The sequence below is a fragment of the Protopterus annectens genome, chromosome 12.part0 (genome assembly GCF_019279795.1).
Source record: "Protopterus annectens isolate FY-2018-M chromosome 12.part0, PAN1.0, whole genome shotgun sequence".
Taxonomy (NCBI): domain Eukaryota; kingdom Metazoa; phylum Chordata; order Ceratodontiformes; family Protopteridae; genus Protopterus; species Protopterus annectens.
Genome location: NC_056746.1, coordinates 1,200,637,144 through 1,200,651,775, shown reverse-complemented (window position 1 = coordinate 1,200,651,775; position 14,632 = coordinate 1,200,637,144).

Genomic DNA, 14,632 nt, shown 5'->3' with positions numbered 1-14,632 from the left:
CATGCCAGATATGGGAGTCGTGGTAGCTTCCAGGGCTGCCAGCACACACATCCATGATAATGCCCTCGCATTGCACACGACGTGGCAATTGATGGAGGGGTATCCCTTGCGGTTTATGTAGGGTCTACCCTGCTCCCGAGTGGTGACTTGATTTCTATGTGCGTACAGTCTATCGCACCCAGTACCTCCGGGTATTGTGCAACACGGTGGAAGCGGCGCATATTGCTAGCCAACTCCTCCTGAGATCTGGGGAAGTTTATATACTCATGGGCATGTCGTAACATGGCATCCAGGAACTGGTGTAGTACCCTGGATGCTGATGCCTGTGAGATGCCCATTATATCCCCGGTTGGCCTTTGAAAGGTACCTGTTGCCAGTATTTGCAAGCTCACACATACCTTTGTGTCCACTGGGATGGGCTCCCCTCTGTTGTCTCTTCTTCTCAGGCGTGGCCGGCACAGCTCCTCTATTTGCTGTAACGTCTCCCTGTCCACCCTGTAGCGCTCTACTATCTCCAGGTCTTGCAGCCCCTGGTAGGTCACCCCTGGTCTGAACACTCTCCTTCTCCTGTGAGGCCTACGGTAGTTGTTGGCACCCTCCTCCGCAACTCCGTCTGTCTCTGACACATACCGAAGCATCACGGCCACGGGGGCACCCAACATATACATATTAAAAGTTCCCCGTGTGTTTACACCCTACGGTGCAGCGTTTGGGAAATCGCGCTGTGTGTTATGTGCATTCACACTTTATACTGTTGTGCTGTACACCCGGTGATGTCATTGGGTGTGTCTGTGCGACCATATCTGTGGATTATCTTCCGTGTTTTATCAAGGTAACTGCAACGCTGTTGCCTTTGGTGTTACATTGCCCTTGCCTGCATTGGCTTAGCTTTGCATCTTACCTTACTGTTTCTGCACGTTGCACCTACTATTGCCTGTAGTGCATCCTGCAGGCACATGGCATATGTTGCACTTTGTCTGCCGCCGTTATCCTACCTCTGTACTTGCCTGTGCTATTTCGGTTCTTTGCTCTTTGCATTTCAATTACATCCCCTACTATCTTTGCATTCCTATGCCTCCCCTTTCCCGTTTTGCAGGAGTCTGCATGCAGAGTTGTCAGCTGCCGCCGTTTGCCCTTCCTGGATTGATTGGTGTTGATTGCTCATTACGGCTCCAATTACACTGCTTCCGCATTTCCTCATATTCTCCGCATTACCTTCCTATATCCGTGTTTGTTGACGGGGAGGCCGTCACATGACTGGGTTGGGGAACGTAGTCATCCTCGTGCACATGCATCTGTGCATGCATTATGTACTCTCAGCGCATCTATTTCCTCACACGCCGGTCCTGCTGCTGTGATGTGCATTGTACAGCCCATGTTTGCTGGCCTCCAATGTGCTTCCTCCTACAGTGGTACACCCCTCTGCGATTGACATGTATCCCGTGTAGGCCACTCCTCGGTGTACTACCGCTGCGCCGTTTGCTCCATCCTTACACCGGCGGCGGTTTTGCGATTCACTATTATCTGCCTCATTTGCATGGCATTGACTGCTAATACATGGTTACGGCGCCGAACACTGCCGCCACTCCTTGACAACCCTTGCGCTGGGGTTGAAGCTTTACATACATACTATGGTGCGTGGTGGCTGTGCAGTTGATGTGTATTATACTGCTCTTTTAGGACATTGTCATATTATTTCATTGCTTTGCACCTTCTGTGCACATATCCGGGGGTTCTGCTGTGGTTTCTACGTACATACCATTTATGTCATTATTTACATTTTGTGCATGTTTTCTTTGGACATTCTCGGTGCCTTTCGCCATTGGCATATTGCACCTGTATGATACCTGACGTTGACAGCCTTCCGTTACTCCTTGGTCATGTTTGGGTAAATGTAAACCGTTTTTTTTTGGTTTACATTGTCGTTCTACGCTTACGCTTCGCGCCACTTCGTGGATCGCTATTTGCCTTCATTTGCATGGTGCAATACCGCACACAGTGTGTTTAGCATACCTACGCCAGGGGCGGCGCAGGTCCGGCGCACGCCGGTAGTGCACGTGGAATTTATTCATACCTGAATCGCTCGACGGCCATATTTGGCGTTATAACGCCAACGCTATGCGGGCGCCTGGCGCAAGGTTCATGAATCCCGGGGATTGTCAAAACGCACAGTTGTCTCATTAATCTTAACAGGAGCTTTAGCCCAAGCAGATTTAAGAACCATCTCTTTATCAAAAGATGATAGAAATCTAACTATAACTGATCTAGGATATTTTTTGTTAGAGTTAGTATTAGCTATAGATCTATGTGCTCTTTCGATACCAAAAGAGAATGCTTCTGGTAAGTCTAAAGTTTTAGGGAGCCAAGTTGTTAAAAAAGAAGTAATATTGTTACCTTCAATATTTTCTGGCAGTCCAAAAATCCTAATGTTATTGCCTAGATCTATTTTCCAGGTCATCCAGCTTTGTTTGTAAATGTGCATTTTGTTTCAGCAGAAACTCAATGTTGATTTCCTCTTCTTGGATTCTATTTTCCATGTCATTCACAGCTTCTTCTATGCCTGTCATCTGGATCTTCTGTTGTTGCAGTTCTGTATGTAACAGGTCTATTTGTTTTGTAGTTTTTCTATGAAGGTGTCTATTTTAGTATCCATTTTATCCATTTTATCAGTAAGTTGCTGGATTATAATTATCAGAGACTGAAGTTCTTTCTTGATGCTGGAGTCTTGAGAATTTGTCTTACTAGAACTCATTTCAGACTGATAAACTGACAGGAAAATTTCCACAGTGATTTCTGACAGGAATATTGTTAGGATTTCCTTTCTTTTTTAGATATAGTTCAAGAACTATATAAAACAAACATATTTAGAAAGAAAATTACTTCAAAAATTAATTTTTTAAGTAATTAATTCCTGTCAGTGTAATGAAATTGGTGGAGCTGAAGAAATCTGCTGCTATCCTGTGTACATCCTTGGCCACGCCCCCGCATGTTATATTTCTTGATTGTAATGCATTCCTATGGCTTTCCTATTTTCCCTTTACATTCACTCCTTGTAATGCATGTTATATTTCTTGATTGCAATGTATTCCTATGGCTTTCCTATTTTCCCATTACATTCACTCCTTGTAATGCATGTTATATTTCTTTCAGCACCCAACTATTGTATATCTACTGTGGCTTAGTGGTACATCATGCAGACTGGTGAGCCCAAGATGTGGGGTTTGAGACTGACAAGGGTATTTTATTTTGCTGCTGAGCAATACAAAGGCCTTGTCATACAGAGTGACTAAGGCACTTTTAAGCAGTTGTAAGCGGGTTATCATGGGTTTGCGCAACGCTTAGCGATGCTTAGCTACGCTTAGCTGAGCTTTTTGTATTTTAGCAATACTAAGCTAAGCTTAGCTTAGCTCATTTTATGTTAGCAATAGTAAGCTAAGCTTGGCGTAGCTTATATCTTAGCAATGCTAAGCTAGGCACACACATGCGCACACTAGTGTAAACCCACTTACTACTGTTTACAAGTGTTCACTCCCGCTAAACCCTGCACTCATGTCTTTGACAGAAAAGTAAATGGGGAGATAGGAATGTGGTGATAAAGAGTGCTCAAAGAGGGGAAGACAGTAGGGACACTAGCTTGGGATGTACACGATGGGTGTGGAGAAGGTCCATAGCTGCCCATTTCTTTACCAGCAACAGCTGTGCATATGCAATACATTAGGTGGGATATTTGAAACCTTCCACCCCTGAGAGAGGGGTGAGGACATCTAAGTATGTTGTACTACCAATTATGAATATCAGGCACATGCACTGTTTGTGAACTGCTATATTGTCATTAGTACGTTACTCACATCTGAACAGTTTGTGGTTTGTGTTGACATTAGCACAGTCTGCTCAGGATGACTGGACATATATCTGTACTGTGTATGCCTACCTACACCCTTGGTTGTGCCTGACTACATGGGTATATAGTACCTTTGGGTAGGGGTGCAGAACTGCAGTGTACATGACTTATTATCATGTGAGGTTTATCTTACTGAACATGCAGAGTTGCTGTGTACCTGTAAGTCTATGAAAGCTTGTAGTCTGTCTGAGTAGCTCCCACCTGTGGACATATCCAGATGGTAGACAGAGGTCAGCCTAGAATTCTTTGACTGTGCACCACAGCTATATTTTCAGCACCTGAACAATGGCATTGTCACATGTGGTTGCTAGCAGTTCATGGCTACATCCTTTGCTATTTCTGTGTTGTACTGCTACATAAGGGCATGCTTGTGGGATTCATTCTACAGCTATTTGCAGAGTGTGTAACAGCAGACAAGCTGATATGCCTGTGTGTTTCTGACTCTTCCAGGCCTCAGATACTCTCATGTATATATTTGAACAGCCTCAGGGAAAGGTACATATAACTGGGATACACCTGTCGTATAGTTCAGACATTTTGCAGTTCAGACTTTGGGTGATTCAGAGCATTTCTATTACTACACCTTTTCTGATGTGCAAGCAGTGTCTACACTCACTTATTGACATTTGTTATTAAGTGAGATTCAACACCTTTCTGCCTACTGTTAGTACATTTCACAGGGAGTCAGAGGGGTACAGCTAACATTTGTTTACAAATCAGGGTAATCACTGTAGAGCAGTCACTGTTGGGAGGTCTGGCCTGTGACCTATGCAAATATAACAGTGTGTATCCTGCTCTGATACTGTGTGGGGTTTGTAAGCTGCTACTGTAACCTTATTCCCTACTAGCATGGCTGATTCTTTTTTCACAGTCATGTCATGCAATTCAACAACACCTGCTGGTTAAGGCCCACAGACTAAGATTTGTGTTATGCCATTCCTATTTTCCCTTTACATTCACTCATGGTAATGCATGATAAATTGCTTTCAGCACTAAGTTATTATATATCTGCTGTGGTTTAGTGGTTCTTCATGCAGACTGGTGAGTCCAAGGTCCTGGGTTCAAGACTGACAAGGGTATTTTTGTTTTGCTGCTGAGCAATACAAGGGCCTTGTCATACAGAGTGACTAAGGCACTGTTAAGCAATTGTAAGTGGGTTGGCGTGGGTTTGCACGACGCTTAGCAATGCTTAGCTAAGCGCACACAAGCTCACACTCGCGCACCCTGGCTAACTACTGCTTAAAAGTGCTTACTCCCGCTAACCCCCGCGCTAATTTCTTTTAAAGAAAAGAAAATGGGGAGATAGGAAAGTGGTGAAAAATGGGGCACAGAGAGGGACAGACAGTAGGAAAACAAGTTCGGGATGTGCAGGAAAGGTGTAGGGAAGGCCCATAGCTGCCCATTTCTTTAACAGCAACAGCTGTGCATATGTTGAAAATTTGGAGTGAGTTTTGAGACCTTCCACCCCTGAGAGTGGGGTGAGGACAACATAGTTTGTTGCACTGCCAATTAGAATTATCGGTGTACATGTCCTATGGACATGTGTGCAAAATGGGAAGCTATGTATGGGGCGTAATTTTTTTCCGGGTACAGGTTGCCCTTTTTTTTTTTTTTTTTTTCAAGTGAGAGTGGTAAGTGAGGTAGGGGAAGTAGGTATATTTGGAGAGGTAGGTTGGGGAGGTAAACAGACAAAACAAACAAGATGCATACAGGGGCAGAATTTGACACATGGGGTGGGTGAACACAATTGACAGGGAAGGTTGTTTGGAAATCGCAAGCCCACCATGAACGTGGTGTTTGAACAGGGCGCATGCATCAACATGAGTGCAAATATTTATGGAACAATAGGACATATATCCCAACAAATATTTAAGATTACACATACCCATTGAGGTGCGGAATTACATGGTTTATGCACAAACAGTAGGGTGTAGAAAAAACCTCCATTAACAACTTATAAACACTTTTACTCTACACTACATTCCTAGTAACTGCAGGTGTATATTCCCTACATGTATTATTACACTTGCCACCATGCATTAGGTTGTGTAGTGTGTTTGGCTAGTTCAATCTATACTTGACCTATATCTCACATACTAACTGTCCAGGATGCAGATTTTACTGCTACATATTTCATGGTTGCATTTATATTTGTTTATCTACATATCTGGATGTTTTCACATGACATTTTCACTTCTAATTGTACAGAACCCTGCATTTATTGAAGCACACTTACATTTCTGGGGAACATATTAGCATGCTACTCATGTGCCAGATTTACTTATGCATGCCAGCCAGTAACTGACTGTTGAGGACTGTATATTTACTTCACAGCTACTAGCACTTCCATCACCCACTTTAGATGGGACTGCAAAACTCTGGGTTGCCAACACTTTCTAACACATTACTATTTGTATAATGCAAGGGTACAACAACATTTCATACTAAGTGAAACAGACACACTCTGGGTTTTAGACCTTTATTAATGACATTACACACTTTTCCACAGGCTCACTCCTTTATTTGTTTTAACGGTATATATGGCAGACATGTTCATGACATATTATACCTTTATTAATAGGTTAGCACACTCTTTTTTCAGGCTCACTCACATATTATTTTATATGACAGTGCCTGCAGAGACATTATTCCAGACATTTGTTCCCTTTCTTAATGAGTTACTACACTCTTTTTCTGCCTCTCTAACGTTTTTATCTGACAGTACATGCAGAGGACTTATTCAGTCAATTTTATGGCTGTATTATTGGACTACAACACTTTCTTTCATGCTCTCTCCCATATTTTATATAACAATACATGCAGAATAATCACTAACCTGCCTGGCGGCGCAGCTTTAGCAGCCTATCAGCATAGGCTAGCTGATTCGTAACACTGTCACCTGCAGCTGTAAAGTAAATGAAGGGATATTGAGACATTCCTATCCATTATACATACTCCATTTTAAATCCTTACATACTGCATTCCATGGTTACATACTCAGTTGTGGGGCATCCTGCTTCCCACCGGCCTCCTGTATCCACTGGTTCAGGTGGTCCTCCTTTCATCTCTTCAGGTCCGCATGGTGGTGATGGACCTGCTCACCAGTCTGGGGAAAGCCTGTGGCACTGGTGAGGCCACGAGCCACAAACTAACCCGTTCCAAGCCTCTGCCTTGTACTCCATCCTGTGGAACTGGCCCTGCAAGAATCTTGCCTCGTGACAGTGGACTAGGAGCCAAACCATGTATTTGGACTCCTCGATGCCCCTTCTCTGCGCTCGGAAGCGCGCTCCCTCTCCAACACCAGACATTCTGACCGCAGATGTGAGCTACAATCAGTTATGGTGTGTATTCCTGTGAGGCTTAAATATGCCGCATTTCCCGCACTTTTTTGTGATTGGCCATTTTGTAAAATTCTCGGCTGACTGCTGACCTGCTTAGTAATGGTTAAACTACCATTCCTAAGTTTATGAATGTTAATAGTGGCTGTTTCCCTTATGTTGTCATGGCTTAGTGGTTCTGTACTTTGATTCTGATGCAAAGGGTCCTTGGTTCAAACCTTGCCATTCTTTAATTTTAATACTGTCTAGACAGGCTAGGGGGTGGGGCTATGTTTAAGCAACTTAGCTCTACGTTGCTCCCCTGTGCCCTACAGTGCCCTGGTTGGCACGGTGCACATGTCCGCGCAAACACATTGCGCTGGGTAAAGCACTTTTAAACGTTGGGCAAATCTATTGCGCTGGGTAAAGTGCTATTACACTATGGGCAACTCTGTTTAGCTGGGTGAAGCACTATTAAACTATGGGCACTTCTGTTTAGATGGGTAAAGCACTATTAAACTATGGGCACCTGTGTTTAGCTGTGTAAAATATTGCTTAACAGCAGGCTATTATATATCTGGGTCTTTTTTAAATATATATTTTGTTCACTGATTCATTGGCCATGTCACTGCTTTTAATAAAATTTTAATCATATTTGTCTGGTATTATTTCAAATACTGATTTAAAACATAAATAAGAAGGGAAGTGGTGGGACTCGAACCATGAATACCTTCTCTTTGTGCATATGCTCTACCATTACGCTATTGCTATTTGGAGTAATTTGCATAAGTAGTTCTTATATGCTCTTCAATGTCACAATTGCTAACTGTGGTTAAGCCATGGGCACACCCGCGCAAACAAGCGCAAATATGGGAAGCTATATCGTGGATTTAAAAAATAATAATATTTTCCATTTTATAACTCTGATGGGGATTTACAGTGTCAGGAAGTGTGGTGTTGGGTGCAAGTACATTTGAGCGGACTCGCTCTTGTCTGTTGACATTATGCTTTTTAAAACCTTGCAGGGGCATGGACTTTTAGACTGCTTGGCAGTTGGACATGCCCCCTGCTTGCCTCCTCAGTCCGTGTAAGAGTTACGGATGAGTCAGCGTGCCCTCATGAATAGTCATGGCACGCTGACATCATACCATTCAACTACAGCCTCTGAGTAAGACATATTAAGTCTTACATGGGGGTTTCGTGAATCCGGCCCTAAGTTTTAAGGTAACTAGTTCTTTGAGGAGTTTCTGGTGGGGATGGTGTCAAAAACTTTAGAAAGATCCAGGAAAATGGATAATACTATTTTGCCTTCATTTCTGTGTTTATCACTTGTTTTTGTAAAATTCAAAAGCGCATTTGTGGTACTATGATTGGGGCAAAACCTGTGTTGTGTATTTGACAGGAGATTGTTAGATAAGCGATAGTTCATTAGTTGGGTGTGAATACATTTTTCTAATATTTTGGCTAGCGAAGATAAGATAGCAACTAGTTTGTAGTTGAAGAGTTTGGTAAAGTTCCTTCCTTTATGTACTGGAATAATATATGATATTTTCTAGATTTTGGGAATGTAGTGTTCAGTGATAGAGTGGTTAATCAGAATAGATATTGAATAGATGATGGCAGTGGATGCTAGATTATGGTATTCTGTGGGTATGTTATCAACTGTGAGGGTTGTAGGTTTAAGTTTATTGAATAATTGTTTAATGGTATTAGCTTGGATGGGTTTAAAGGAGAAGCTGTCTATGGCTTTATTAGATGTTATAGCGATAGGGGAGCATTGTTTTTGTTTTGGGTAAGAGATAGTATAGAATTAATGAAATAAGTGTTGAACTGCGCACCTGTACTATCTGTTTGGCTTGTAGCTGTTGAGGTAGGTGTGATAGTTTGGCTAGGCTCGAGGGATTTCTTTATAGTGGACCAGAATTTTTTTGGGTTGTTTTGGTGTTTTAGTTGAATTTTATTATAGTATGTTATTTTGTCATGTTTTATCTGGGCTTTGGCTTTATTTCTCAGTTGTCGGAAGTTTTCCTGATTGACTTGAGTTTTGTTGGCTTGCCATTGTGCCAATGCTTTATCTCTAAGTTTTAATAGTTATCTGGTATGTTTAGTTAGCCAGGGGGCATCATTTGATTTTACTGTTTTTGGTTCTGCATGGTGCTTGCTTATTTAATATATCTAGGAAAGTAGTATTAACGTGTTCTATGGCATTATCTAAGGGTAGTTTTTTTACGAAGAGACCAGTTACAGAATCTCAGGGTAGAGATGAAGGAGTGAGTATTGAAGTGTTTTATGTCATGGATTTGTCAGTAGGTAATATTTCTAAGGAGGTTAAGGCTTTGTCTAATTCGGTAGGTTTGGGAGGTGGTCATTGATGCTATCTGGTAGGCACCCTGAGTCATAAGTGAATGTAGGTTTGTTAGTTAAAATCCAGTCCAAAACTAATTGTCTTTTAGTAGTTTTGTCAATTCTGGTTGCAGTTTCTATCACTTGGGTGAAACTCTGTAGGGTTACGAAGTCAGAAGGGTTTTCTGAGGTACAAGCAGACCGATCTGTGTTAAAGTCACCCATTATGATGGTTTCCTGAGAAAATATTTTGGATATCCAGTGGCGAAATTCTTCTGTTATAGAAAGGTTGTTGTCAGGTGGAATATGCACTGCTATAGTAGTTAAGAATTTGTTAGAGTTTAATTTGAGTTCAGTAAATAAAATCTCAGTGTTTTTGAATGTTGGGGTGGTTGATTCTAGAAGTTGCAATTTGAGATTATTTTTATAAATGATAGCTGTTCCAGCTCCATGTTTATTTATTCTATCTAGTCTGTGTATGCTACAATCTAGCAGTAAAATCTCATTGTTGTTTATTTCTGGTTTAGCCAGATTTTTGTTAGTACCTCTGTGTGTGGGGAGTAGTTTGAGAGACTTGCATGAAACTCATGTATCTTACTGGCTAAGCTTCTAAGATTTATGTTAAGGAATACTAGGTTAGATCATTTTGGGGAGTATTTATGATGTTGCAGTCCAGAGAATTAGGGAGGTTATGGAGTTTTTGTTGATTACTTTTAGGGTCAGGATTAGGGTGAATGTCTCCACTGAGTTTAGGATGTGTTAGTAGATAGAAGAGTAAGTTTGAGATTATTATCTTTAGTTTTTCACATTCTTGTATAGTTAAGGATGTGGAGGTTTTATACACATATCTATATGTAAATTGTTCTATATAGGTTGTGGTACAGAGGTATGGGACTATTACAAAGTTTGTTGTTTTTAATTAGGAGATAAAATGGTTAGTGAAGAGTTAAAGGATGCTAGTTGATTATGATAAGAAGTTAGGTGAGAGGATAAAGTAAGAAGTAGGATTAGAATTATGTGAAGGTACAACATTTTAGGTACTTGTACTGGTGGAAAAGTTTTGTTACTTAGAAGGGAGGGGTGGTAGTGGTTTAGTAAGTAGTTGGGCTATACTAATTTTGAATATGATAGTTGGGAGGTTAGTCGACTAGTAGCAACTGAATTGGTTATAGGGAGGTGGTAGGTGGGGTAACCTATGTAGTATATGAGTGATAGGATAATAGGTTAGTTTAATATGGGTGTGAATTGTGAGGTAGTGTGTTTTTATTGGTGAGTGGTAATTGATGGGAGTGGTTAGTTTCAGATAAGTGTACTGGGGGTGTGTGGGAATTGGACTTAGGGTAGGGGAGACCAGTGAGTCTGAGCAGTGAGACGGTGAACAGAGTGGGCTGGACTAGATTGCAGCTGACTGCAAAAAGCAATGAAGCAGAAAGTAATGGCAGTTAAAACAAGCATTTTCCTTTTGCAATTAACTGACAAGAAAGTGTGTGAAGGCGATGGGTAGAAGGGAAGAGGATTCAAGGTACCGAATGCTAAAAAACATATAGAATATGATAAATAGGGTCCATATTACAAAGTCGAAGTTTTAGGTAATTGAATACCTAAAGCTCAACACCTAAACAGCAAAAGTTTTAAACAATGAATGGCCACTTCTGCAAATTCCACAACCAGAAATACAACTCAACACAGGGTCAAAAAGATAACAAACAGAGTATTCCAACCACTGCACCTCAAGTCACCAATGCAACGAATGTCTGGTCTAAAAAACAATTTATTCAAGACTGAGCGCTTTCACCATCAAAATGGCATCATCAGAGTCATTTAAAATACTGACAAGTAATGCAATATATACTCTCTCACATAGGGAAAGAATTTGCTTGGCCGGAGGGAAAAAAAAATTCAAACCCTAATCGAGTGGGGGGCTTCACCCAACACCCCCCTATCTAAATATACAAACTCCAAGATCGTTCTACAGTGGAGAAAAGGGCAGATTCCCGATAACAGCCAAGTGAATTCTTTCCCTACAAAAGAATTTGTGGAAGTGGCCATTCAATGTTTACAGCTTTCGCTGTTTAGGTGTCGATCTTTAGGTATTCAGTTATCTAATGTTTCAAACACCTAGTATAGACCTGATAAATAAACACAGTGCTCAAATTAGACCCCAGTAACAGTTCTAAAAAGGTAAAATGTTAAAAAAAATAAAAAGGTAAAAAGTATAGGTAAAATGTAATATTCTTGATGCTAATGTCTGTGACACCCCTAATATATCCCCTGTGGATCTCTGGAAAGTACCAGTAGCCAATATACATAATGTTACACATAAATCTATTTCCGCTAGGATGGATTCTGTATGATTACTTCTGGACACTGAAGTGGGGGCAGCAGAGGTTGTATATTTCCTCCAGTATCTCTCTGTCCACCCTGTATTGCTCAGCAATTTTTGTGTAATTCAGACAAAGAAACGTCAAATGGGGTCTAAACACCCTTCTTCTTCTTGTCTGAGGTCTGACAGCAGCAGCACTCAGATTTAAAGCCTGTTGCACATGCACATCCAGCATTATAATAGCAGGAGCAACCCCTAATATTTTTCTAAGCGTAAGAGTACCTGTATTGCAAAGAGTTTCTGTGTTTATGGTAAATGTCTACACTAAGTGTGCATGATTGCTTTATATCTTTCTGAATAGCTCTGCCAATTTGGATTGGTTGCTAAGCATGCACTTTGTCTCTTTATGCTGTCATTAGCATATTCTGCCATTTGCCTTTGTTTTGCAGTTTAATGAATACCACATAAAGAGTTATCAAGTAGCTGTTAAAGAATCTGGCCCTCATTGTTATAGATTAAAATTGGTGTTGTTTTCTTACGCAACAGATACGTTTTGGCATAAGAGTCAAATGCATCAGTGCTGGATATAAATCTAAACATTAGTGTGATGAGATATCACCACCATGTTCTATATTATTATGTCTAGCTATGGGATTAGCTGTTGAATAATCTTGAACATTTCCAAAATGTTTCAACATCTTGACCTTACAATTGTTAATGGTTTATTTGATAAAATTTATATTAGGTGTGTCTCCACAGTGAATTTCATAGACAACACTGGAAGCAATACATAAGCATTATAGTATTTACTGGGTCTATATTATAATCTTGAAAGCTGTCTTTCATGAATACATGTTTATCGACACATAAACGTCAAAGAACGAGTACAGAGAAGTACCAAAAAAGCAAAATGGAGAACGCTGAACGCATTCCCAAAAGTAACAGTGCCATACAGGTAAGATAAACCTAACTGTACAAACCTTACCTAAAACACTTTTTCAAACAATTTTGCAGGGGGGCAAGCCCCCCTGCACCCCCCTACTTATATTTACCAACTCTGAGATCAGACTACAGTGGCGAAAAAGATTAATTTCCTCATCCCTTCGATCACCCTGCTGGCCAAGAAAATTCATTCGGCATTCTCCATTTCACTCTTTTGGCACTTCGCTGTTCTCGTTCTTTGACATATATGTGTCGATGAACATGTATTCGCGAATGACAGCTTTCACGATTCTGATATAGACCCATATTTACTATCCATTAATATTGCATTTTTGACCTGTAAGAGATATCAATAAATCATGCATTTTTTTTTTTTTCCATAATAAATTTTTATTGAAATATATTTTCCAAAAACATTACAAAAATACAATAAACATCACACACATAATACACTATAACTACTACAAACCATTTATACAATATCTACATGAAATGCTTCCTATATTTAATATATTCCTAAAATCAGTATCATGCTAATATAATATTGAAGACCTTTTCCCATATTTTCGGGTTATTAATATTTTTGTTAGTTTGTTTCAGAAGTAATTTATGTGCTAGTATATGCTTTATAGCCACAAGTTTAAAATTATTCCATGATGTCTTATGTGGTTCTAGCCAATTTGTGGCTATATAGAGTTTCATCAGCAAAAAAATATTCATACAAATATTGGGTAAAAAAAGTAACAGTAACAGACAATCAGATATTAAAAGCAATTGATATAACTAGGAAATCAGTTTCTTTTCAAAAACTGATGTACACGCAATTGATGATTTGGAACAATGCATATTACACACATCTTAGATTACATAAATTTAACCCTAGGAATTCTCCAATTTGTCCATACTGTGCAGATCAAACAGCGGATCTTCTTCATATGTTCTGGAGTTGTAAATGCGTATATAAACTTTGGAACTCTCTTAAAGTACAACTGCAAAAGATGGGTTATCAAAGTTCTACACTGTCATGGGAATTTATGATTCTACACATTCCTCCAAGAGAGCTTTCCAGATCGCAAATCATGCATTTTTTAAATGTAATCATTCCTTTGTTATCTTTTACATTGCATAGCAAGAATTAGTTGGTAGATAATACAAACTTCAAATCTCTAGCATTCCTATTAGAAAATGTTATTCTATCAGGCAATAATTTTCTTAAATCATTATTATATACTAAATTCTGTCAGCTCTGAAGTATTAAATCCTGTAAAACTGGTCTTTATCGCCTCTCTTAATGGATGGAGTTTTGAGGAAAATGTCTGGTGGATACTTTCCCAAACAGTTAATCATGCCTAGGATTTGTATAATTTCAGTCATGCAGGATGAATTTTGCAGTTCAGCAGTGACTCTGACCTTGCACATATTTAAATTAATCTGAATAGCACATACATAGTGCACAAAATATTTATCTCCATTTCACTAAAGCAATATTTATCTTGATTAAAAAAGCTGGATGGCATCTGTAACAACAACATTTGAAATTTTGAATAAATCAATCATTATACAATGTAAAATTTAAGGTTCGTAGGTTCGTGGATTAGTACTAAGCTAACTGCCCTTGTGAGCCATTTTAAGCCTAGCCAATCATCCCTTTTGAGACTCAAACTCCACGCCTTGTGTTTGTAAGGCAAACACCTTAACTATTAAGCCCGAGGTTATACTAAATGGCAGCGTTTTAAAGCAGAATTTTCACATAGGGATACTAAATATCATCAGCTTGTGGATTCCTTTATTTTTCTAAAGTTGGCA